This window comes from Hyla sarda, chromosome 2 (genome assembly GCF_029499605.1).
Source record: "Hyla sarda isolate aHylSar1 chromosome 2, aHylSar1.hap1, whole genome shotgun sequence".
NCBI classification, from domain to species: domain Eukaryota; kingdom Metazoa; phylum Chordata; class Amphibia; order Anura; family Hylidae; genus Hyla; species Hyla sarda.
The window spans coordinates 220664774-220688804 of record NC_079190.1 but is presented as its reverse complement, the minus strand read 5'-3'; the positions used below and the strand labels follow the sequence as shown (position 1 = coordinate 220688804).

General features: G+C 43.8%; 1 protein-coding gene across 4 annotated transcripts in view; it reads left to right on the top strand.

The window, feature by feature from the left end:
* The window catches only part of GTF2IRD1 (GTF2I repeat domain containing 1), a 228391-nt gene that overhangs the window by 112037 nt on the left and 92323 nt on the right, over positions 1–24031 (top strand). The window lies entirely within an intron of this gene.

Here is a 24031-nt window from a genome sequence, read left to right as displayed (position 1 = left end):
TATGGGGTGTTTTCTGAATCGGGAGAAATTGGGCTTCAAATTTTGGGGGGGTGTTTTCTGCTATTACCCTTTTTAAAAATGTAAAAATTTTGGGAAACCAAGCATTTTAGGTAAAAAATAAATAAAAATTTTCACATATGCAAAAGTCGTGAAACACCTGTAGGGTATTAAGGTTCACATTACCCCTTGTTACGTTCCCCGAGGGGTCTAGTTTCCAAAATGGTATGCCATGTGTTTCTTTTTTGCTGTTCTGGCACCATAGGGGCTTCCTAAATGCGGCATGCCCCCAGAGCAAAATTTGCTTTCAAAAAGCCAAATGTGACTCCTTCTCTTCTGAGACCTGTAGTGCGCCAGCAGAGCACTTTTCACCCCCATATAGGGTGTTTTCTGAATCGGGAGAAATTGGGCTTCAAATTCTGGGGGGTATTTTCTGCTATTACACTTTTTAAAAATGTAAACATTTTGAGAAACCAAGCATATTAGGTAAAAAAAAAAAATTTTTTTTTACATATGCAAAAGTCGTGAAACACCTGTAGGGTATTAAGGTTCACATTGCCCCATTGTTACGTTCCCCGAGGGGTCTAGTTTCCAAAATGGTATGCCATGTGTTTTTTTTTTTGCTGTTCTGGCACCATAGGGGCTTCCTAAATGCGGCATGCCCCCAGAGCAAAATTTGCTTTCAAAAAGCCAAATGTGACTCCTTCTCTTCTGAGACCTGTAGTGCGCCAGCAGAGCACTTTTCACCCCCATATGGGGTGTTTTCTGAATCGGGAGAAATTGGGTTTCAAATTTTGGGGGGTATTTTCTGCTATTACACTTTTTAAAAATGTAAACTTTTTGGGAAACCAAGCATTTTAGGTAAAATTTTTTTTTATTTTTTTTACATATGCAAAAGTCGTGAAACACCTGTGGGGTATTAAGGTTCACTTTACTCCTTGTTACGTTCCCTGAGGGGTCTAGTTTCCAAAATGGTATGCCATGTGTGTTTTTTTGCTGTTCTGGCACCATAGGGGCTTCCTAAAGGTGACATGCCCCCCAAAAACCATTTGACGCTCCTTCCCTTCTGAGCCCTCTGCTGCGCCCGCTGAACTATTAACATAGACATATGAGTTATGTCCTTACTCGAAAGAAATTGGGTTTCAAATACAAGTAAAAATTTTCTCCTTTTTACCCCTTGCAAAAATTAAAAAATTGGGTCTACAAAAACATGCGAGTGTAAAAAATGAAGATTTTGAATTTTCTCCTTCACTTTGCTGCTATTCCTGTGAAACACCTAAAGGGTTAATACACTTACTGAATGTCATTTTGAATACTTTGGGGGTGTAGTTTTTATAATGGGGTCTTTTATGGGGTATTTCTAATATGAAGACCCTTCAAATCCACTTCAAACCTGAACTGGTCCATGAAAAATAGTGAGTTTGAAAATTTTGTGATAAATTTCAAAATTGCTGCTGAACTTTGAAGCCCTCTGGTGTCTTCCAAAAGTAAAAACTCATAAATTTTATGATGCAAACATAAAGAACACATATTGTTTATGTGAACCCCAAAAAAAAATATTTTGAATATCCATTTTCCTTACAAGCAGAGAGCTTCAAAGTTAGAAAAATGCAAAATTTTCATTTTTTTCATCAAATTTGATGATTTTTCACCAAGAAAGGATGCAAGTTACCATAAAATTTTACCACTAAGTTAAAGTAGAATATGTCACGAAAAAACAATCTCGGAATCAGAATGATAACTAAAAGCATTGCAGAGTTATTAATGTTTAAAGTGACAGTGGTCAGAATTGCAAAAAACGCTCCGGTCCTTAAGGTGAAAAAGGGCTCGGTCCTTAGGGGGTTAAGGAAACCTCAGATTATATGAAGTACAGCATATCTTTCATCACATCGAAAAGCTGCTAGTATTTTAGTAAATTTAACTTCGGCCCATGAACAGAATTGCCCCCTCTTCCTGCCTGTCATAACCATTTAGAAATAACAGAGTAGAATGCTACTGAAAATATTATCAATCTGCTGAAATATTTATTTATGTAATCCACCATTTAGCATTGGGAGCGTTCCAAGGATGCACATGGCAACAGATTCTCTCCGACTCATCCGATACTCTTGTAATCTGGGCCCTTTTTGCAGACGACAGGCTTCTCTCATCTCTAGTCTGTTGAAGAGACTTTAGAAAATATATGTTTCCTTACAGTCATATTCCAGTTTTACAAAACACTTGTTATTTAAGAAATGATGAAGCTATTGGAATTCTACTGTAATAGGCTTACTATAATAAAATGTATAGAGACAGTAAAGCTGGTCTAAAAAGTGTGCTGTGTTACCAGTCCTCACATATCTTGGTCAGGCTTCCGGAGAAATTTGGCTGCTGCTGAACAAATTCTAGAGTTTCAAGAACAAGCCAACAATTTGCATTGCAGTAGCGTAAGGTAACTGGGCCACAATGAGCATTGACTGACTTACGGCACTCTTATTCTTCTCTGCAAGGCTTCTTGCTATTTTGAGTGTGTATTTAGTACGAAAAGCAATTTGTAGTATATTCCTCTACGTGCATCAATATTTGCAGCTTTCTATGACCTAATGTCATTGACTGACTTATTCTATTCAAGTTTGGCATGCCATCCATTGACTATCTAGTGTACTCCTATGCTGCCTGATAGTCCCTAGTTGTTATCTGTCAGAAAAAATAAATAAGGGTGCATTCACACCACTTTTTTGCAATACGGCAGCCGGAATCGGCTGCCGTATTGCGTGTTGGATTTTGCGTGTTGGATTTTAACATCCTCAATCCCTTGTTCGACCCCTTTTACACTGTCGTTGCTACCCATCTAGAATTGCCATTAAAGTCTTTCTTTTTTTTGTGACTTTAACAGCCGTTCTCATGACGGGCAACAACGGGTCCCAAAGGCTCCCATTTACTATAATGGGGACTGTCAGGCACCGTTATTTTTTTGACGGTACTGGCGGGAGAAGAAAAATGGCACATGCAGTCAGTTTTCTGCCACTATTTCCCCAGGCTTCCCTGACAGCCGTCACACTGCCATGTGTTAACGGCCATGTGAAAGCAGCCTTCCTTTTGGAGATAAGCAACATTAGAGGTATCCACCAGTAGGTTGTTCCCCTCTACTAAATGAAGTAAAGGGCTGTTATATGTTAGTATATAGTATTTTTTTTGCTGTCTGGAATGGGGCACAAACAAGTTAAAATAACATACAGTATATGGGTTAGTACACTGTGAATATAAAATAAATATACAGTTATATTGAAGATTAAAATGTATGGTAAGATCCATCAAAACCTATTTCTTGGTATTTTTACATATTTGATGATGTAATGATTTTTCTATGTCTAGCAATAAAAGCAGAATGCCGTTTTGGTAGACTCAATGCCTGTGAGCCTGGTATTATTTCTAGTTTTGGTCTTATAAATAGTTGTAATGAGTAGAAAAGGAATTGTTTACACTACATGATTATATATTTTCTTACTAAATCGGAATCTGCGCTTCCGCTATTACAAAGATAATTCATTGCCTTTCAGAATCAGCCAGTTACATAGACCAAGATGAAAGTGAATCACAAGTCAATGAGAGAAAGTTATTACGCTTGATTTCTAATTCTTGCAGCTATTGAGAGACACAGCAGGAAAAAAAGCTGTTTACAGTGATGTAGGGAGCACCATAATAATTTTATTCCTCTCATGGTTTATAGCTGCAGCTTAAAGGGAACCTGTCTTCAAATTTTACCATATATAACATGCAACGCTTTATTTATAGTAAAATCTTCCTCCCCATTCCTGGAAAACATTCTTGCCGGCTGGAATGGTAACGATATGATGCTTGAAAGTCTTCCCCGCTAGCCCCGTAAGTAGTCCCCTGGGTGGGGAGTTATCCTCACCTAATCCCATCTTCTATGGCTGTAATCATGCCTCCTCAGTATGATTGACAGTCCAGGAACTGTCAGTGTCATCGCTCTGCTCCATCTGCTTAGGGAGCAGAGGGAGGAAGGGGGCTGTCAATCACGCTGAGGGGGCATGATTACAGCCTGAGCATCGTGACTAGGTGAGCTTAGCTCCCTGCCCAGGACTACTTATGGGGCCGGCTTAGAAGACTTTTAAACTCTTAAGGATGAAGAGTGTACCTGTATGCCCTTGTCCCGCTCCCTTTCTATGACACACTCAGGAGCTAAGCGCAGGTCATAGCAGGGTGGTCTATCTACCGCCAGGACTCATCGTTAATGGCAGACTTGACCGATCCTGGTAATTCGTGGCATTAGCCCCTTAGACGTCGCAATGAATGTTGATAGCGTCATCTAAAATGTTTAAAACCACTTCCCGGCTTCTCAGCAGTGTTGATCGGGACCACCGTGGTGTCCCGATCAGCTGAGAGGATGGCGGGAGAGCCCTTACCTGCCTCCTCACCATGTGATCGATGATCCAAAGCTCCAGTTAGCCATGGCAGGCTGGAGCAATGAAGCACCGATAACACTGATCAATGCTATGCTATGGCATAGTATTGAACAGTGTATGCAATCTGATTATTGTTTGTAATAGTCCCCTATGGGGACTATAAAATAGTGTAAAACATTTTTTTTTTTATTAATTAAAAAGTTAATAAAAGGGATTTACCCCTTTCCTAACAAAAGTTTCAATCACCCCCTTTTCCCATTTAAAAAAAAAAAGTAAACAAAAATAAACATAAACATAAGTGGAATCGCTGCATGCATAAATATCCAAACTATAAAAATCTAATGTTACTGTAACCGCACGGTCAATGGCCACTTTGTATACCCTATAAAAATTTAGAAAAAGTGATCAAAAACTAAAATGGTACGATAAAAACTACAGATCATGGTGCAAAATATTTAACCCAGGACAATTTTAAACATGCAAATTTTTGGACAAAAAGTTTTATATAAGTTGGATATCATATAAGTTGGATATCATTTTAATTGTATGGACCTACAGAATAAAGTAATTTCCCTCCTATAGCCTATTGCCCTCCTATAGCCCATTCCCCTCATGTTATTTAACCATTCCCCTCCTATAGCCCATTCCCTCATGTTATATAACCATTCCCCTCCTATAGCCCATTCCCTCATGTTATATAACCATTCCCCTCCTATAGCCCATTCCCCTCATGTTATATAACCATTCCCCTCCTATAGCCCATTCCCTCATGTTATATAACGATTCCCCTCCTATAGCCCCTTCCCCTCATGTTATATAACCATTCCCCTCCTATAGCCCACCCCCCTCCTATAGCCCATTCCCTCATGTTATGTAACCATTCCCCTCCTATAGCCCATTTCCCTCATGTTATATAGCCATTCCCCTCCTATAGCTAATACCCTCATGCTGTATAGCCCATTCCCCTCATATAGCCTATTGCCCTCCTATAACCCATTCCCCTCATGTTATATAACCATTCCCCTCCTATAGCCCATTCCCCTCATTTTATATAACCATTCCCCTCCTATAGCCCATTCCCCTCATGTTATATAACCATTCCCCTCCTATAGCCAATTGCCCTCCTATAGCCTATTCTCCTCATGTTATATAACCATTCCCCTCCTATAGCCCATTCCCCTCCTATAGCCTATTGCCCTCCTATAGCCCATTCTCCTCATGTTATATAGCCATTCCCCTCATATAGCCCATTCCCCTCATGTTATATAACCATTCCCCTCCTATAGCCCATTCCCCTCCTATAGCCTATTGCCCTCCTATAGCCCATTCTCCTCATGTTATGTAGCCATTCCCCTCCTATAGCCCATTCCCTCATGTTATATAACCATTCCCCTCCTATAGCCCATTCCCCTCATGTTATATAGCCATTCCCCTCCTATAGTTAATACCCTCATGTTTTATAGCCCATTCCCCTCATATATCCTATTGCCCTCCTATAACCCATTTCCCTCATGTTATATAACCATTCCCCTCCTATAGCCCATTCCCCTCATGTTATATAACCATTCCCCTCCTATAGCCCATTCCCCTCATGTTATATAACCGTTCCCCTCCTATAGCCCATTCCCCTCATGTTATATAACCATTCCCCTCCTATAGCCCATTTCCCTCCTATAGCCTATTGCCCTCCTATAGCCCATTCTCCTCATGTTATATAACCATTCTCCTCATGTGATATAGCCATTCCCCTCATATAGCTAATACCCTCATGCTGTATAGCCCATTCCCCTCATATAGCCTATTGCCCTCCTATAACCCATTCCCCTCATGTTATATAACCATTCCCCTCCTATAGCCCATTCCCCTCATTTTATATAACCATTCCCCTCCTATAGCCCATTCCCCTCATGTTATATAACCATTCCCCTCCTATAGCCTATTGCCCTCCTATAGCCTATTCTCCTCATGTTATATAACCATTCCCCTCCTATAGCCCATTCCCCTCCTATAGCCCATTCCCCTCCTATAGCCTATTGCCCTCCTATAGCCCATTCTCCTCATGTTATATAGCCATTCCCCTCATATAGCCCATTCCCCTCATGTTATATAACCATTCCCCTCCTATAGCCCATTCCCCTCCTATAGCCTATTGCCCTCCTATAGCCCATTCTCCTCATGTTATGTAGCCATTCCCCTCCTATAGCCCATTCCCTCATGTTATATAACCATTCCCCTCCTATAGCCCATTCCCCTCATGTTATATAGCCATTCCCCTCCTATAGTTAATACCCTCATGTTTTATAGCCCATTCCCCTCATATAGCCTATTGCCCTCCTATAACCCATTTCCCTCATGTTATATAACCATTCCCCTCCTATAGCTCATTCCCCTCATGTTATATAACCATTCCCCTCCTATAGCCCATTCCCCTCATGTTATATAACCGTTCCCCTCCTATAGCCCATTCCCCTCATGTTATATACGGTAACCATTCCCCTATTGCCCTCCTATAGCCCATTCTCCTCATGTTATATAACCATTCTCCTCATGTGATATAGCCATTCCCCTCATATAGCCCATCCCCCTCATGTTATATAACCATTCCCCTCCTATAGCCCATTCTCCTCATGTTATATAGCCCATTCCGTTCCTATAGCCCATTTCCCTTGTGTTTTATAGTCCATTCCCCTCCTATAGCCTATTGCCCTCCTATAGCCCATTCTCCTCATGTTATATAGCCATTCCCCTCATATAGCCCATTCCCCTCATGTTATATAACCATTCCCCTCATATAGCCCATTCTCCTCATGTTATATAGCCCATTCCGTTCCTATAGCCCATTTCCCTCGTGTTTTATAGTCCATTCCCCTCCTATAGCCTATTGCCCTCCTATAGCCCATTCTCCTCATGTTATATAGCCATTCCCCTCATATAGCCCATTCCCCTCATGTTATATAACCATTCCCCTCATATAGCCCATTCTCCTCATGTTATATAGCCATTCCCCTCATATAGCCCATTCCCCTCATGTTATATAACCATTCCCCTCCTATAGCCCATTCCCCTCCTATAGCCTATTGCCCTCCTATAGCCCATTCTCCTCATGTTATATAACCATTCTCCTCATGTTATATAGCCATTCCCCTCATATAGCCCATTCCCCTCATGTTATATAACCATTCCCCTCCTATAGCCCATTCCCCTCCTATAGCCTATTCCCCTCCTATAGCCCATTCTCCTCATGTTATATAGCCATTCCCCTCATATAGCCCATTCCCCTCATGTTATATAACCATTCCCCTCCTATAGCCCATTCTCCTCATGTTATATAGCCATTCCCCTCATATAGCCCACTCCCCTCATTTTATATAGACATGCATAGTATGAGGGGAATGGCTATATGAAATGGGGGGATTAGACATGAAATGGTGGGGATTGGACATGAAATGGGGGATTTCACCATTGTTTTTTTTTATATATCGAAATCGCAATATTTAACCCCATGATCGCAATTGCACATTTTCCTCAAATCGTGCAGCTTTAGTAGCAACGTTTTCCCCACAAATAACACTAGAGGTGGACATCGGAATGTCTGAGAAGCTCTTCAGACTCTTATCTCATGCTGCAGGGTATTTGTAGTTTCCAGACTGTGTACTCATGGTTGTGTGGTTAGGATGTCCTCACAAGTTCCTCCTCCTTTAGCAGCATAAACTGCACTGAAAATACAGGACATTATTAGTTTCTACTTTAGAGGTCCTGCTTTGCGCCAGTGTCATGTACTGTCTGTGACCCACCACCTCACCAGTCAATGAGTACGCGCTGTAGATAGGATGTTTGATGGAATTTTCTAGTTTTAGGGAAGGGTCACACTGGGTGGAGGCTGGCCGGCATAACTGATAGCGGGGAATGCCCTGCTTCTAGCGCATACACAGCGTATTTCTGGCCGTTCGGCAGATATCTCGCAGTGTCAGATACACTGTGTATCCGACAAGTGTGACCCTAGCCTTAGTCCTGCAGGACTAATGGAAACAGGGTTCCTGGTGTGGAAATAGTGCAGGAACTCCATTCCCATGCATTACTGTATATATAAAGTTCTACTGCTTGTAGTTATTGAATGGGAACATTTTGTCATGATCATGTGATAAGTATACAGATGCTTAGCTATAAGAATTGTACTTCAAGCTTTTATAAGCTGTCAGCCATGCACCCGCGTACATTTCCCATTCAATGTCCACAAGCAGAGATCTTACAAAAGTAAAAAAAAAAAAAAACTAAATGCAGTAAAAACCTGGTTAGTAATAGACTTGTTCTGTACACAATATTTCAGTATTTCAGAGCTTACATTAGTAAGGTTATTGTGTGATACACATTTGTCAGAAGTAACCATAACCTAAAGAGAAGTGTGTTTGCTATAGATTAATATGCACGGCATCAGATGCATACATAACCCACCATTTTTTTTATTTCATAGCTCTCCCTCTTTCCTTTGTTTCCTTTTTCGCCGCTTTCTATATCAGATCCCAAGAAGAGTTTGAACGTTTGCAAGATTAAACGTCTCTTTTTAACATTGTTCAAATACCACGAGATTAGTTTCCAAGGAGACCAAAGACGGTTGCCATAGGCACCAGGGGCCCAGGAATTAGGATTGCGATATTTTTTTTTTTTAACCCAGTCACGCATGTAACAGCTAACCAAAGCCATACTGCAGCCCTGCTAATAAACCAAATTTATATATATATATATATATATATATGTATACTGTTATAGCCTCATAAATTCGGTCTCTTCACCGTTGAGGTGCCGGTCAAATAACTGAGACAATTCTGGAATGATTCTAATTTAATATAGCATTGATAGCATTACAATACACACGCTGACTCTTTGTATTTAGCTGGTATGTTCTGGTTAATACAAGAGCAACAAGACTGACAAACACAAGATAGAGGGCACTGCTGAAAAGAGGGACCGACACCTATGCCCAGCTGTATAACAGCATTTAATAAGGATCCTAACGAACTGTCACTGTGGCCATGCGGAGTCCTGGTGCCCTTGAATCGGGGGGTGCTGGGGACCAAGAAATCCAAAGTCACTGAACAATATACAAATGAAGACAAACAGGTACCCGCACTCACCGTGAGGAAACAGCAAACCAACTCTCTTGGACTCCAGGAAATTCCCGGCATCAGGCTGGTAGCAGGGCGCTCAGAGTGGAGGCAACTGCCGGCAAAGTTTCGCGCAGGACGCGCTTCTTCCGGCCTCGTTACGAGGCCGGAAGAAGCACGTCCTGCCCGAAACTTTGCCGGCAGGTGCCTCCACTCTGAGCGCCCTGCTACCAGCCTGATGCCGGGAATTCCTGGAGTCCAGGAGAGTCGGTTTGCTGTTTCCTCACGGTGAGTGCGGGTACCTGTTTGTCTTCATTTGTATACAAGAGGAACAAGGACTGGCAATTTTTTTTATTCAGTGAATTTTTATGATTTTGAACTTAAACTTACATCTGATTCCCAGTTTGCGTTTAGTAACCATATGTTTTTTAGGGCTTGTTCCATTCTTTCTAAAACAGCAACATGTTCTATATGTGGTATGTAGTGATGCATGTGAATATCACAATCATATATTTAACACACTGTTTTCCATAGCAGCAGTGTTAGGAACATACATTTTCCATATGTTGAAAATGTGTGGAAAGTCCGCACATGGGCGTACTTTCTGAACATTTGAATGTTCCAGCGAGCGCTAGGACCGCTCGAAAATGCATTTACCAGCGGAATCCAAAACAGGAATTTCCTCAACGGAAACATATGCAACGAAAATCTTGCACAGTGCATCAGAATCCCATTAAAATCTGCTGCACTGAAATTTCCGTGCGGAATAATCCTGCGGAATTACGCTTAGAAATTTTGCCTTCTGAAAATAGTCAAAATTTACTGCCCATTATTTTCAATGGGATTCTACTATCCCATTTACAAAGCAGAATTTCTGTGGCAGAAATTCCACAGTCTGTAAAAGACCTGTCTTTAAATTTTGTGGATTTGCAGGCGGAATCTCATTTAACCCTATTGGGCTTTGAATTTCAACTGGATTCTATGTTTTGAGCGCACGGATATTCTGCTGAATTCCGTCCAAATTTTGCAAAACTGTGAAAATTCGGCAGTCTTCTTTTCTATGCAGAATTTGAACAAATTGGCAGAAATTCCGCCATGTGAACATAGCCTTATCAATAAATAAATTCACAAACAATGGTCATATTCAGGCATATGAATATTTCTACTGAAAGTTGAAGGTCAACCGGTAAACAATAACATTGATTAGCTAAATTCAGTTTCCATGTTTGTGACTTGTGGTATATTAGCGTAGATAGAGATCTTCATGGGGATTAATGATCTCTGTAATAGTCCTAAATCACTTAAACCAAGCTACTCCCTGAGATGCTGGGGAGAAATCTGGGAGAGATCAACTTAAAAAAAAAAAAAGACCCAGTAGTTATCTTCATGTTTTATTCTTATATGAAGCTGGATATCCACCCGTGATGGGAGAAACAAATCCACAAGTAGGTAAGCAGTGTGTGGCAGGGAGGCATGCAGGGGGGGGGTTTAGACTCCTCCCTATCTGCACACCGCACCGCTTACCTACTTGTGGATTTGTTTCTCCCATCACGGGTGGATATCCAGCTTCATATAAGAATAAAACATGAAGATAACTACTGGGTGAGTGCATTGCGTTTTTTCCATTACCTTTCTGTTGGTTACCTAAAGGTGGACTTTGCATACACACGCAGCAACACCCCCAGCTAGGTATAGCGGTTTTACCATACACCTGCCAAACACAGCGTATCATATCTTGCAGTTCCTAGGCTATCTTTCATATTGTTACCTTAGTCAATGGACTTCCATTTTTTTAATGTCACAATATTTAAGCATCATTTTTCTGCAAACTGCCCTTTTTTTCTTTCATTGTTTCGACATTGTGTACTTTTTCTGTAGGTTTATTTTTTATTTAGTTTTTTTATGTGTAATTTTTTTTGGGAAAAAACGCAATTGAGTACAACAGTACAAAAATAATGGAGAAGCCAAAAGTAACAGTAAATAATCGTTAAAGAGCATAATGAATACAGGGGGGAAAAAATAAACAGTACGTAAACAAAAAGAATGAGTAGAGCCTCAAAACCCTCTTGTCAGTTTTATCAGATAACAGCTTGATATGTAACCACATGTCTGCTAATAACTATTAGCATGTCAGAAAATAAGTCGAAAAAATTTACGTATTCAATGGCAGATTATGTATAAGAATTTGTTTTGTTTACACAGATTATAGTTATGACTTACATTAATTATGTATTTTAAATTCAAAATAATAACTTTGTGGCTTATTGAGCAAATATGACAGGTGTGACCCTTCAGGGTAGGCGTATTTTACACGGCGGATCCGCCGGTGACCCATCCCATAGTGTGCCTCTAGCTGTTGCCACCCCCTGCCTCGCCCCCACCTCCTGGCCTGTTTGCAGCGGCAATCCGCCGCTCTGAGCAGTTACACAGGGGCCTGTGAGTCGCAGAGTGCACTCGCAGCCGCTATGTCTGAGTACACTGCGCATGTGCGTGGTGGCTCGCAGGCCCCTGTGTGGCTGCTTACTGTATGCTCACTGATGACTACTGTTCTTCACAACCACACAATATAAATATGTCAGAGGGTCTGTGGAGCTGTGAACGCTTAATACACTGTGGGTGCCAACTGCTATCTGCAGCAGACAGCTCACAAAATTTGCTGATTTATACCTCTTTTTTTTTCTAATTTACGCCATAAATAATTGAACATCGCAAATATATGTGTCACGATGCCGGCTGGCAGGAGGTGGATCCTCTGTGCCAGAGAGGGATTGGCGTGGACCGTGCTAGTGGACCGGTTCTAAGTCACTACTGGTTTTCACCAGAGCCCGCCGCAAAGCGGGATGGTCTTGCTGCGGCGATAGTGACCAGGTCGTATCCACTAGCAACGGCTCAACCTCTCTGACTGCTGAAGATAGGCGCGGTACAAGGGAGTAGACAGAAGCAAGGTCGGACGTAGCAGAAGGTCGGGGCAGGCAGCAAGGATCGTAGTCAGGGGCAACGGCAGGAGGTCTGGAACACAGGCTAGGAACACACAAGGAAACGCTTTCACTGGCACAATGGCAACAAGATCCGGCGAGGGAGTGCAGGGGAAGTGAGGTATACATAGGGAGTGCACAGGTGAACACACTAATTAGAACCACTTGTGCCAATCAGCGGCGCAGTGGCCCTTTAAATCGCAGAGACCCGGCGCGCGCGCGCCCTAGGGAGCGGGGCCGCGCGCGCCGGGACAGGACCGACGGAGAGCGAGTCAGGTACGGGAGCCGGGGTGCGCATCGCGAGCGGGCGCCACCCGCATCGCGAATCGCATCCCGGCTGGAGGCGGTATCGCAGCGCACCGGGTCAGTGGATCTGACCGGAGCGCTGCAGTAGCGAGAGTGTAGCGAGCGCTCCGGGGAGGAGCGGGGACCCGGAGCGCTCGGCGTAACAGTACCCCCCCCCCCTTGGGTCTCCCCCTCTTCTTAGAGCCTGAGAACCTGAGGAGCAGACTTTTGTCTAGGATATTGTCCTCAGGTTCCCAGGATCTCTCTTCAGGACCACAACCCTCCCAATCGACCAAAAAAAAAGTTTTCCCTCTGACCTTCTTGGAGGCCAGTATCTCCTTTACGGAGAAGATGTCCGAGGAGCCGGAAACAGGAGTGGGAGAAACAAGTTTGGGAGAGAAACGGTTGATGATGAGTGGTTTAAGAAGAGAAACGTGAAAGGCATTAGGAATACGAAGAGAAGGAGGAAGAAGAAGTTTATAAGAGACAGGATTAATCTGGCACAAAATTTTGAAAGGACCAAGATAGCGTGGTCCCAATTTGTAGCTAGGGACACGGAAGCGGACATATTTAGCGGAGAGCCATACCTTGTCTCCAGGAGAAAAAATGGGGGGAGCTCTTCTTTTCTTATCAGCAAACTTCTTCATGCGTGATGAAGCCTGTAAGAGAGAATTTTGGGTCTCTTTCCATATGGTGGAAAGATCACGAGATATTTCATCCACAGCGGGCAAACCAGAGGGCAAGGGAGTAGGGAGGGGGGGAAGAGGGTGACGGCCGTACACCACGAAAAATGGGGATTTGGAGGAAGATTCAGAGACTCTGAAGTTATACGAGAATTCGGCCCATGGTAGAAGATCTGCCCAGTCATCCTGGCGGGAGGAAACAAAATGCCGTAAATAATCACCCAGGACCTGGTTAATTCTTTCTACTTGCCCATTGGATTGAGGATGATAGGCAGAAGAAAAGTTTAATTTAATCTTGAGTTGTTTACAGAGAGCCCTCCAGAATTTTGACACGAATTGGACGCCTCTGTCCGAGACGATCTGCGTGGGCAACCCGTGAAGACGAAAAATGTGTACAAAAAATTGTTTTGCCAACTGAGGCGCTGAAGGAAGACCAGGAAGAGGGATGAAATGTGCCATCTTGGAGAATCGATCAACGACCACCCAAACAACAGTGTTGCCACGGGATGGGGGTAAGTCTGTAATAAAGTTTATACCAATCAGAGACCAAGGCTGTTCGGGGACAGGCAGAGGATGAAGAAGACCAGCGGGCTTCTGGCGAGGAGTCTTATCCCGGGCACAGACAGTGCAGGCTCGCACAAAATCCACAACATCCGTCTCCAGAGTCGGCCACCAATAGAAACGAGAGATGAGTTGCACGGATTTCTTGATGCCCGCATGACCTGCGAGATGGGAGGAGTGACCCCATTTGAGGATTCCGAGGCGTTGGCGTGGAGAGACGAAGGTCTTCCCTGGAGGAGTTTGCCTGATGGAGGCTGGAGAAGTGGAGATCAGGCAGTCAGGAGGAATGATGTGTTGCGGAGAGAGCTCTACTTCCGAGGCATCCGAGGAACGAGAGAGAGCATCGGCCCTAATGTTCTTATCGGCAGGCCGAAAGTGAATTTCAAAATTAAATCGGGCAAAGAACAGAGACCACCTGGCCTGGCGAGGATTCAGCCGTTGGGCAGACTGGAGATAGGAGAGGTTCTTGTGATCGGTGTAAATAATAACTGGAAATCTTGATCCCTCCAGCAGATGCCTCCATTCCTCAAGTGCTAATTTAATGGCTAGTAGCTCTCGATCCCCGATGGAGTAGTTCCTCTCCGCCGGAGATAAGGTCCTAGAAAAAAACCCACAAGTAACAGCATGCCCGGAAGAATTTTTTTGTAGAAGGACCGCTCCAGCTCCTACTGAGGAGGCATCAACCTCCAATAGGAAGGGTTTAGATGGGTCAGGTCTGGAGAGCACGGGAACCGAAGAAAAGGCAGACTTGAGCTGTTTAAAGGCGTCTTCCGCTTGAGGAGGCCATGACTTAGGATTGGCATTCTTTTTGGTTAAAGCCACGATAGGAGCCACAATGGTAGAAAAATGTGGAATAAATTGTCTGTAATAATTGGCGAACCCCAAAAAACGTTGGATAGCACGGAGTCCGGAGGGGCGTGGCCAATCTAAGACGGCAGAGAGTTTGTCTGGATCCATTTGTAGTCCCTGGCCAGAGACCAAGTATCCTAGGAAAGGAAGAGATTGACATTCAAACAGACATTTCTCCATTTTGGCATAAAGTTGATTGTCACGAAGTCTCTGAAGAACCATGCGGACATGCTGGCGGTGTTCTTCTAGGTTGGCAGAAAAAATCAGGATATCGTCCAGATACACAACAACACAGGAATATAAGAGGTCACGAAAAATTTCATTAACAAAGTCTTGGAAGACGGCAGGGGCGTTGCACAGGCCAAAGGGCATGACCAGATACTCAAAGTGTCCATCTCTAGTGTTAAATGCCGTTTTCCATTCATCCCCCTCCCTGATGCGGATGAGATTATAAGCACCTCTTAAGTCCAGTTTGGTAAAGATGTGGGCACCTTGGAGGCGATCAAAGAGTTCAGAGATGAGAGGTAGGGGGTAGCGGTTCTTTACCGTGATTTTATTAAGACCGCGGTAGTCAATGCAAGGACGTAGGGAGCCATCTTTTTTGGACACAAAGAAAAATCCGGCTCCGGCAGGAGAGGAGGATTTGCGGATAAAGCCCTTTTTTAAATTTTCCTGGATGTACTCAGACATAGCAAGAGTCTCTGGGGCAGAGAGAGGATAAATTCTGCCCCGGGGTGGAGTAGTGCCCGGGAGGAGGTCAATAGGACAATCATAAGGCCTGTGAGGAGGTAGAGTCTCAGCTTGTTTTTTGCAGAAAACATCCGCAAAGTCCATATAGGCCTTAGGGAGACCGGTTACAGGAGGAACCACAGGGTCACGGCAAGGAGAACTGGGAACCGGTTTAAGGCAGTCCTTGAAACAAGAGGAACCCCAACTCTTGATCTCCCCAGTGGACCAATCCAGGGTTGGGGAATGGTGTTGAAGCCAGGGTAGTCCGAGGAGAATTTCGGAAGTGCAATTGGGGAGGACCAAAAACTCAATTTTCTCGTGATGAGGTCCGATGCACATTAGGAGGGGCTCCGTGCGGAAACGTATGGTACAGTCCAATCTTTCATTGTTAACGCAATTGATGTAGAGGGGTCTGGCGAGACTGGTCACCGGGATGTTGAACCTGTTGATGAGAGAGGCCAAAATAAAATTTCCTGCAGATCCGGAATCCAAGAAGGCCATAGTAGAGAAGGAGAAGGTAGAGGCAGATATCCGCACAGGCACAGTAAGACGTGGAGAAGCAGAGTTGACATCAAGGACTGTCTCACCTTTGTGCGGAGTCAGCGTACGTCTTTCCAGGCGGGGAGGACGGATAGGACAATCCTTCAGGAAGTGTTCGGTACCGGCACAGTACAGGCAGAGATTCTCCATGCGGCGTCGTGTCCTCTCTTGAGGTGTCAGGCGAGACCGGTCGACCTGCATAGCCTCCACGGCGGGAGGCACAGGAACGGATTGCAGGGGACCAGAGGAGAGAGGAGCCGGGGAGAAAAAACGCCTCGTGCGAACAAAGTCCATATCCTGGCGGAGCTCCTGACGCCTTTCGGAAAAACGCATGTCAATGCGAGTGGCTAGATGAATGAGTTCATGTAGGTTAGCAGGGATTTCTCGTGCGGCCAGAACATCTTTAATGTTGCTGGATAGGCTTTTTTTAAAGGTCGCGCAGAGGGCCTCATTATTCCAGGATAGTTCAGAAGCAAGAGTACGGAATTGTACGGCGTACTCGCCAACGGAAGAATTACCCTGGACCAGGTTCAACAGGGCAGTCTCAGCAGAAGAGGCTCGGGCAGGTTCCTCAAAGACACTTCGAATTTCCGAGAAGAAGGAGTGTACAGAGGCAGTGACGGGGTCATTGCGGTCCCAGAGCGGTGTGGCCCATGACAGAGCTTTTCCAGACAGAAGGCTGACTACGAAAGCCACCTTAGACCTTTCAGTAGGAAACTGGTCCGACATCATCTCCAAGTGCAGGGAACATTGAGAAAGAAAGCCACGGCAAAATTTAGAGTCCCCATCAAATTTATCCGGCAAGGATAGTCGTAGGCCTGAAGCGGCCACTCGCTGCGGAGGAGGTGCAGGAGCTGGCGGAGGAGATGATTGCTGAAGCTGTGGTAGTAGCTGCTGTAGCATCACGGTCAGTTGAGACAGCTGGTGGCCTTGTTGCGCTATCTGTTGTGACTGCTGGGCGACTACCGTGGTGAGGTCGGCGACAACTGGCAGAGGGACTTCAGCGGGATCCATGGCCGGATCTACTGTCACGATGCCGGCTGGCAGGAGGTGGATCCTCTGTGCCAGAGAGGGATTGGCGTGGACCGTGCTAGTGGACCGGTTCTAAGTCACTACTGGTTTTCACCAGAGCCCGCCGCAAAGCGGGATGGTCTTGCTGCGGCGGTAGTGACCAGGTCGTATCCACTAGCAACGGCTCAACCTCTCTGACTGCTGAAGATAGGCGCGGTACAAGGGAGTAGACAGAAGCAAGGTCGGACGTAGCAGAAGGTCGGGGCAGGCAGCAAGGATCGTAGTCAGGGGCAACGGCAGGAGGTCTGGAACACAGGCTAGGAACACACAAGGAAACGCTTTCACTGGCACAATGGCAACAAGATCCGGCGAGGGAGTGCAGGGGAAGTGAGGTATACATAGGGAGTGCACAGGTGAACACACTAATTAGAACCACTTGTGCCAATCAGCGGCGCAGTGGCCCTTTAAATCGCAGAGACCCGGCGCGCGCGCGCCCTAGGGAGCGGGGCCGCGCGCGCCGGGACAGGTACGGGAGCCGGGGTGCGCATCGCGAGCGGGCGCCACCCGCATCGCGAATCGCATCCCGGCTGGAGGCGGTATCGCAGCGCACCGGGTCAGTGGATCTGACCGGAGCGCTGCAGTAGCGAGAGTGTAGCGAGCGCTCCGGGGAGGAGCGGGGACCCGGAGCGCTCGGCGTAACAATATGTAATTTTTTTCTTTTTTTTTCAGTTTCACTGTAAATTTTATGCTTGAATGAAAAGTGTTAATACTAAATACAATTGGTCCCACAAAAAACAAGCCCTCATATCAGAATGAAATCAGACATCCGTATGTGCAGTAGGGCTCTAATAAATTCTTTAAATCATCTCTATGCAACTTCTAGGTTGTATGGAGACATATAAGATCTATATGCATTAGGCCAAAGTAAATGCATCATTCAAAATGTGAAATTTTTTACTTTTCACTGTTATTGTAGGGTCACTCGTGCCATATTTTGCTCCATATTATCTGCAGGTGGTTTTGCCACCCATTGACATCAGGGGGTTGGAGAATACACAGCGGCAAATATGCAGAAAAATATGTCCCTTGAAACCCTATTCTTAATGTTCTTTATCTTGCTGATACATTTAACACATTGTTTTCTATCATCAGAATAATAGCAGATTATAATCTGGTTTCGTTTTTTTTTTATTGTTTTCTGTTTTCAAAGTGTAACAAACTCCTCAGTAGAAATTTCACTTTTGTTGCCTATGGAGCCAAAATATATAAAGAAAAATAGGGTCTAATTTAATATTGAAGTCCTTTCTCGCAATGGAGGGACACATGCACCCCCTTTGATATAGATCTCCCTGTTAATGAGGTTTACTTGACAGGGCTGCAGTAAACCCGCTCATTGATTTCCTCTTGAAGGCTCAGCAGGTTTCCACAGTGATTGTGTAGAAAGTGCTGTTTTCAGGCTCTGTTTTCATTCCTTGGCTAGGTGCTGGACACTCAGTGCCTGCTGAACACTTCACATACAGCAAAATCCACTTTGCTGTCTTGGAGGTCAATGCCAAGTAATTGTGCTGGTGTTATTTGTATCCAATAGTTAAGTGAGAATTCCTTTTCCTAGTTGAGATGCCGGAGTGGATGTTATGCATTGTACTCCGGTTACTTGCTGATGTTTAGATTTACAACCTTTTGTTATCTGTGTTTCTGGAGCATATCTCATAATGCATGACAACTATAAACATCCCTGTATATAGTTAGAAACAGTTATCAATAGATATAAAAAGAGAATATGCCTAAGTGATTGGCAATGCCACTTTTCCCTGTTTGTATGTAATAATTATGCCTCCTAGGCTCATCTGAGTGTTCATGTTTATAAGGGAATTTTGGTATTCCAGGATTTTTTTTTATTTGACTATGCTACAGGGGCTGTAAAGTTAGTGTAGTTCATAATATAGTGTTTGTACCTGTGTGTGACGGGTTTCTCACGATTCTTATGTTATTTTCACTCCAATATTTATTTTTAACAGCATACAAAATTACTGTTGTCTCAGATTTTTCCCAGGTTGCAATGCAGCCGAGACCTGACCTCACTAGTCATCTGATGACAGTGAGCCTGTCTGCTTCAAAGGGTGGAGAGAGCAATCTGCAACTAATACAACAGCTGTAGGCATCCTGATTGAAAACCACAGGTCTTTTGAATGGATGCAGCTCATTTATGTTTCAATGGGTGGGGTGGCTGATGTGTGGGAGGGAGGAAAATGGAATTGTGGTATTTGTAGTCAAAAAAAGAAAAATTAAACAGGGAAAACCAGTTCGCAAAAAGCTTGTCACAGTGTTATGGTAATCTCACAACATAGCCATTTAGCCCCAAGACAAGTGCAGATCTTTCCTAAGTATGTCCATTGCTGTCTGTCAGGTACCTAGTAAAATCACCTTATGGTGGATAACCCCTTTATAGGGGTACTCTGCCCCCAGACATCTTATCCCCTATCCAAAGGATAGGGCATAAGATGTCTGATCGTGGGGGGTCCCACCGCTGGGGACCCCCGTGATCTCGGCTGAGGCACCCCAGACATCCGGTGCACGGAGCGAACTGGCGCTTGATGACTGGCGATTCCGGGCGGAGGCTCGAAACATCACGGTCACGCCCCACACTTTACATCACGGCCACGCCCCCTCAATGCAAGTCTATGGGAGGGGGGGCATGACCGTGACATCACGAGCCTCTGGAGCTGCACCTGACACTTTAAACAAACGCCGGGTGCAGCAGGGAGTTTGCGGGGGTCCCCAGCGGCGGGAGCCCCACAATCAGACATCTTATCTCCTATCCTTTGGATAGGGGATAAGATGTCTAGGGGCGGAGTACCCCTTTAAGGCTCTGTTCACACTGGGGTCTAGTCTTCTGTGGTCCCTGATAGTCAGTGTAGCCTAGTCTGTTTTGCTATTCTAGCCAGTTAAGAAGACAAAAATAAAATAGGTGGAACCACTAGGCTGATTCAAATACCGTAGATTCATTATATCTGAAATGAATCTTTGAAAGATACAACCCATACTGTCCGGTTGTGCAGTTCTCCAGCAGGTCATGTGATGGCAGTCTTCATTTCTACTTCTACTAGTATCGAGTACACTACATCTAGCATGCATTGGAGTGCAGTGTACGGATGTCAACTCCAATCTAGATATTGGGCGTACCTTGTTCTTCTCATACTGGGCATGCTTTGTCAAAAGTAACATACTTATCCGTATGCTGTGTATGTAATGTCAGCCCAAGGCCAATGGTGTGATTGGACCGTTTTGAAATCTAAATCCTTTGCAATGTGACTTCTTTTCATGTGTCTATTATGTGTAAATTTAAACGGCGAGGGGCATTATGAATCAGACAACCCCTTTATCACCCAGGTTAGCCATTACATGTTATTCTATGAAAAATAGCAGTATTTACTAAATCATGTGGTGACAGGTATGCTTAAAAAAGCAGAAATATTAGTTAGTTATATATTTATTGCTAAAACCTCTGCTTTATTAATATGATTTAGACAACAGAAAGGGGTGGTCACCTTATCTTATCTAGATCACACCTAGTTATAAATAAAGGGAAATCATGTCAGGCAAGGAATAGTGCAGCCCTGATCTCACCCTCAGCCACTTTTCCTGCTTACTTGACAATCTGCCTTAAGCAACAGACTGCCCCAACCAGGGCCTGCTCTAGCCATAGGCAAAATTGTCCGTCGCCTAAAGCGCTCCTCTATCCGGCTGTCAGGAGCGCATTATTACTTTGTATGTGATGTGATGTGGCAGTGCTGCTCCTGTTGGCCGGATAGAGGAGCCAGCGCAGCACGAGCGTTGCACGCTCCTCCTCAGCACGATTATCCAGGACTCAGTCACCTCTGTAGTAAGGTGATTACATGAGAGGTTTTGTTACAGTGTGTCACCCTAGTAGTAAGGAGATTACATGAGGAGAGTGTTTGTTACAGTGTGTCACCCCAGTAGTACGGAGCTTACATGAGGAGAGTGTTTGTTACAGTGTGTCACCCCAGTAGTTAGAAGATTACATGGGAAGGAGGTTTGTTACAGTGTGTCACTTCAGTAGTAAAGTAATCACATGAGGAGGGGGTTTGTTACAGTGGACCCCCCTAGTAGTAAGGTGATCACTTAAGGAGGAATTTTTGTTTTTTACAGTGTGCCACCCAGTAGTAAGGTGATTGCACGAGGAGGGGGTTTGTTACAGTGTGTCACCCCAGTAGTAAGGTGGGGCATGTTAAAGACGGAGCCAATGGGCAGGGTCAAGGGGGCAGCAAAATTAGCTTTTGCCTAGGGTGGCAAAAATCTTTGCACCAGCCCTGGCCCCAACTGGTCTAAAGTCCTTATACTGGATAAGTGCAGGGCATAGCAGTGACAAAATTATAAGGCAAAACACAGTCCAGAGGTCAGGGAACAGTTTGGGTCACAAAGGGTTAACTAAAGCACAAAACAGCAAATTGACAAACAAAGCAAATTCAGGCAGGCAAGATCACAACCAAGATAGTCGCAGGAAACAGAATCAGATAGCAAGAGATTCGTCAGGTTACAAACCAAGGAACAAAACGAGGAGGACTACAAAGTACAGAACAGCAGGAAAAGAAATAGTCAAGAGCTAGCAGAAGTCAGATACACCTAACAAATGGGCAGGAACAAACAATGGTGAAAGAGCTGTGAACTGCAATCATGAGCATTGGCTGGGCAGAGATTTATATATACCAACATGGGGGTGTAAGCAGTGATGCTGCAGCTGACTGGTCTGGCACCTGCAGCTCTTGAGTGGCCAAAAGGCAGCATGTGATACCTAGCCAGGTTGACTGTTGCAGTTAGGCTGTGTTTTGATGTTGCAATTATATTACACTTTTGTTGCAATTTTCATGAAATCTGCTGCAAAAACAGTATTATCACAATGTGAGAACATAGCCTTATGTATTTAAATACAGTTATTCATGATAATGTCATAATATGTAAAAAGTGCCCCCAGAGTGATGCTTCTGTTTCAGTAGGCATAAAATAACAAAATCCAGGTTCAAGCTCACATTTTAGAACACAGGTACCTTCATGAAGAGGACATGTGAACTGAGTGGCAGAGTCTTTTATTCGGTAGTTTGGGCATCTGTTGTGTTAGCAGAAGATAAGCACGTACATTAGCTTTTTTGTGCCTCTTGCAGTTACGGACACATCCAATAAATAGTCTGTTCTGATTTTATTTAGTTAGTATTGGACACTGCAGTAATTTTCTCTACTCTTTTAGTACGTAGGATCAAGATCTCAGGAGTAAAAACTCTTCTTTCCTTTCACGGAACAGAGGCCTATTTTTTGCACCCATGCTTGAGTAGGAATATAGTAAAGGCTATGGTTCTATACTGATAAGCATAGATCATCATTTTCATCTTTTTAATAATTACACAAAGGATTTTTTTTATGTAGGCCTAAAAACTGTCAATGAAAACAGTATCCTGCTTAAAGGGGACTCCACTTTAGATAAACGTATACCCTATCCATAGGGACCCCTGTGATCTCCAAAACAGAGCCCCATCTCTCACCTCTGAGTGCTGCTTCACACCGCCGAGCGCTACACAACACCTTCCCAAATGGCATCCTCATGGTAAACAGTGACTCCCCACTCAGCCAATCACCAACTGAGTCTGGAATGGGATTCTGCGACATAGTCAACTATTTGAAGAGTAAAAACTATTTGTGCTTCGTCACCTGGTTATCCAACCTGTAAAATATTATACAAAGACCCCTCTGTCTCACCTTCATTTTCTTTATTTGTAACTTCTGTATTTTTAATGTACAATTAGATTAATATTTAGTGTGTAATAGTGTAATGCATAATACTTTGTCTTTGTTTCCTTAGAATTGTAAAGTGCAGCAAAATCTGTTGGCACTATAAATAAATATTATTAATAATAATAATAATGTTAATAATAATACACATGGGAAAAACATGTTTTGAGCTACTTGAACAAACTTTCCAGTTATTTTATATTTATGTGTATTAGTGTACTAAAATTTGTTGCTCTTTATGACCAGTAGCTTTACCATGGCAATTTTGTTCAGTTTAAATACTGTAATTTGTTTTTTATTTGTACGTCTTAACAGCTGAGGATTACTTTTATGACAAAGACAAGGCAGCACAAATATGTCATTTCTCTCCGCAGGAAAACAACATCGCTGGTGGAATCAATAAAAAAGCCCTCACAGAGTGCTGAGCTGAGAGTGTTTTGAATTACTGTAATAGAATATATTTCTTCTAAAATATATAAAATATACATTTTTTGGGGGGGATTTACTAAGACAAACATTTTCAAAGTAAAACCCCCCGAGTGCAGAATTGTAGTGGATCGAAAGGCATACAACTCTTCATAAATGCAAGCACATCTGATACTGCTCCATGTGGAAGTCTCAGAAATCTACACGAGCTCGGTGCTTTGGGGTGGCCAGTCCCTCTTCACACAACACCACGCCCATCTGTGTCAAGCCCCACCCACATGGATAGCGCAGCGCAGATCTGGGAAACATCGCAAGTTTTTGTGCAAACCAAGTTTGCAAGAATGTGCGACTTCTCCCTGATCTTGGCCTGGTGCAGACTTTTATAAATCCCCCCCTTATTCAAGTTTTGTGCATTTATAACTAGAGATTTATAACATATAAGGTTTTATGTACAACAAAGTCCTTTATGCAATGCTCACTGTTTAATCTTTATACACATACTGTACACTGATGGGCATTATGTCTTTTGTCTGTCTTTTTTGTGCACCCTATGGGGGAGATTTATCAAAACCAGTCCAGAGGAAAAGTTGCCCAGTTGCCCATAACAACCAATCAGATCGCTTCTTTAATTTTTAACAAGGCCTCGGCAAAATGAAAGAAGCGAT